The sequence below is a fragment of the Grammomys surdaster genome, unplaced genomic scaffold (assembly GCF_004785775.1).
Source record: "Grammomys surdaster isolate TR1022 unplaced genomic scaffold, NIH_TR_1.0 373, whole genome shotgun sequence".
NCBI lineage: Eukaryota > Metazoa > Chordata > Mammalia > Rodentia > Muridae > Grammomys > Grammomys surdaster.
Genome location: NW_021604792.1, coordinates 6608354 through 6611291, shown reverse-complemented (window position 1 = coordinate 6611291; position 2938 = coordinate 6608354). Strand labels below are relative to the sequence as shown.

General features: G+C 53.7%; 1 protein-coding gene and 1 long non-coding RNA gene across 2 annotated transcripts in view; one reads left to right on the top strand and one right to left on the bottom strand.

Moving 5' to 3' along the window:
- Dusp16 (dual specificity phosphatase 16) overlaps window positions 1-588 on the bottom strand; it is a 75628-nt gene extending 75040 nt beyond the window's left edge. The window contains exon 1 of the mRNA XM_028781005.1: window positions 117-588. The gene's annotated coding sequence lies outside the window, so the exon portion shown is untranslated. The remainder of the gene's footprint in view (window positions 1-116) is intronic.
- The window catches only part of LOC114632479, a 15502-nt gene continuing 12727 nt past the window's right edge, over window positions 164-2938 (top strand). The window contains exon 1 of the long non-coding RNA XR_003713094.1: window positions 164-338. This is a non-coding gene — a long non-coding RNA (uncharacterized LOC114632479). The remainder of the gene's footprint in view (window positions 339-2938) is intronic.

Below are 2938 nucleotides of genomic sequence, written 5' to 3'. Positions count from 1 at the left end.
CGCCGCGGCCGCTCCGGCCCTCCGCGGCCCGCCGGCCCCCGGGGAGAGCGCGCCGCGGCCGGCACGAGGTACGGACGCGCCTCCCAGCCGGCCCGCGGCCCGCCGCGAACACTTACTTGAGGGGCCGCCGGCTCCAGGCTCGCTCAGAGGGGAGCGAGCGTTGTCACCGCGTCGCCCGGCCGTCGCTCGGGCGTCCTCCTCGCCGCCGGGGCTTCTCCTCTGAGGGGTGGGCGGAGAGCTTAGCGAGAGCCCGGGCGTTTGCAACTTTTCTTCACTTTCTCTTCCACCGCCCCCCGAAACGGGGGGAAAAAAATGTCGACAGGGATGAAGAAGTTGAGGTAAAAGTTGGGGGTCCGCGCGGGAAAAGCGGAGAGGGGGAGGGTAAATGGTTGGAATTGGGATGAGAGCCCCCCCAAACGGTGATGCCCGCAGGAGGGGACCGGGGGGGTAGGGTGGGGGTTGGGGAGAGAGAAAGAGTCGCTGGTCAGGAAACTTCAACCGCGGATGAGGTCATCGGTTTAAAAATAAAGAGATGGCGTCACTTGAAACCAATCCCAGTGAATGAACTCAGCGGAGCCCGGGGGGGAAAGGAGGAGACAGGAGAGGGCAGGGCGGGGGGCGGGGGCGCCGGGCGGGGCCGCGCGTCGCCCGCCCCTCGGCGCTCGTCCCCGCGAGCCGCAGCCTCTGGACGCTCCGGGAGGCGGGCTCGGGTCGCGCTCCCGGCCGACCGAGCGGCTCGCGGGCCGGCTCCTCCTGCGCTGCGGGGAGGAAGAGCCGGGCGCCGCGCGCAGGCCGCCGCCTCGTCGCTCCGGGTTCGTGGCCCCGGAGCCCGGGTCTGTAGCCCGGCCGCCGGCGGCCCGCGCTGGGGTCTCTGCTCAGACTGTGGAGGCTCCTCTAAACCCCCACGCCCGGGAAACGAAGACAAGGTGATCTGACTCTGCTGCAGTCACTTTGTAAGAAGGTTCCGGAATCCCAAATCCCGGACTTTCCTCTTTGAGTGGGACGTTACAGGTACTTTAAGGAAAGTTGCACCGGTGTTGTCAGACATTCACCTACGTCTTCATCCTCGAAAGACGCTACACGAGTGCCCCGTTTTATGGCAAACGCAGCCAAGAATTATTTTTTAAAAAATCTTTTCTGCGTGCCCTCGGCATGGCTCACCAAGTAAAGGTCCTTGAGGTGGAGAGAACCGCCTTTGAAAGTTGTCCTCAGTCCACATGCTGTCCCCCATCCCGCTACACACACAAATAAATAAAAATATAATAAAACTTTAAGGGGTTTGGGGGGCAGTGAAGAGCACTGACTGCTCGATTCCCAGCACCCACACGCGGCTCACAACCATCTGTAACTCCAGTTCCAGGGCATCTGATGCCCTCTGCTGACCTCCATGGGCACAGAGCACACATGGGATGCACACAAAACATAAAGGCACAACACCCTTACACATTAAGGAAGTATTTTCTACATCAGTACTTCAGCATCATCTCTAAGTCAAACCAGAGTTCATTTCCTCTCAAGAAATGCAAGACCTACTTGATTTAACTCCAAGTCCTTCATGGGTTTGGGTTTTTGTTTGCTTGTTTGTTTCTTTTTTCTTTTTTCTCCCCTCTTTTCAAAGTAGCTTTGTTTTGAGAACACTACATACTTTGGAAAACGAGAGACCTGAGGTGGTGACAACCACTCTCAGCAACTGACTAGGACAATCGAAGCTTTTTATCCCAGTGTCCTTTGAGCATTTGAGCATGAGGCTGTTCTACTAAAAAGGACTCACGTGGATATCACATAACAAAGTTGAGATGAATGACAGAAAAGCACACTTTGAGTGCACTGGCCCAAGAGCCAGATTCCTGTGTAGGAAGACTTGACCCCTCAAACCGCGTCATCGGCAGGGTACTGAAGTAAGGATTCTGGCCCTTCAAGGCAGTATGTTGAGGTAAATCGATGTGGACACCACCTAAGTGCCAAAAGAACTAAGGAGCACGTTTGGAGTGGGTTAGAAAGATGATATTTCTGTTAGCACTCTCCTCCTACCTTTAAACCCTGCAACAAAGGTGCATTCGTTAAGATTGGCAATCATTAATCATTTAAGGAACCATTATGGAATATGCCTCCGGGTACATCTTTCAGAGTGTGAAAAAAGGAGCCCATCTGGAGGTGGGAGCAGCAGAAGACGTCAAGCTGCACGTGCAGATGCAGACCCAGCTTAGAGGAGGGGGTGCCTTTGACCTTGCAGATTTGAGTGGAGGGGGAGTGTCCGGCGGCTCCTGTCCTCTCGTGGCCGGACTTGGTACTGCAGCGTCACTGAGCTGACAACCACCTAGAAGCCTGCTTTCGGAAGTTGGGAGAATAGTTGAAAAGGATCTGCGTCTTCAACCTTCCTGGGGAGAGGTGTTGGGATTTATTGAAGGACAGAATAGAGAGTCTTTGCAGTAGAAGTGCGGAGCGTGACTCTCGCCGAGATAAAAGACTTGGAACTCCAACAGCTCTGCTGTAATTGCCTCTTCCTTTATTTAGACAAATTGTAGTATCTTCCTTGTGTGTGGTACTACGAGAGCATCTTCTCTGGATATGGTTTAACTAGGGAAATAGGACGACTGCATTAATGATTGAGCGGCATTCAGTAGGGTTAAAAGAGTTTAAAGGTCAGAAGGTGGAGGCAGCCTAGACTACATAATGAGAATTTAAAAAAATAAAAATAAAGCTGCCATAGTAGTGCAGGTCTTTACTCTCAGCATTCAGGTGGAAAAGGCCAGCAGATCTCTGTGAGTTCAAGTCCAGCCTAGTCTACATATGGGGTTCTAGGCCAGCCATGGCAACATTTTGACATCTAGTCTTTTTTTTTTTTTTTTTTTTTTTGGTTTTTCGAGACAGGGTTTCTCTGTGTAGCCCTGGCTGTCCTGGAACTCACTCTGTAGACCAGGCTGGCCTCCAACTCAGC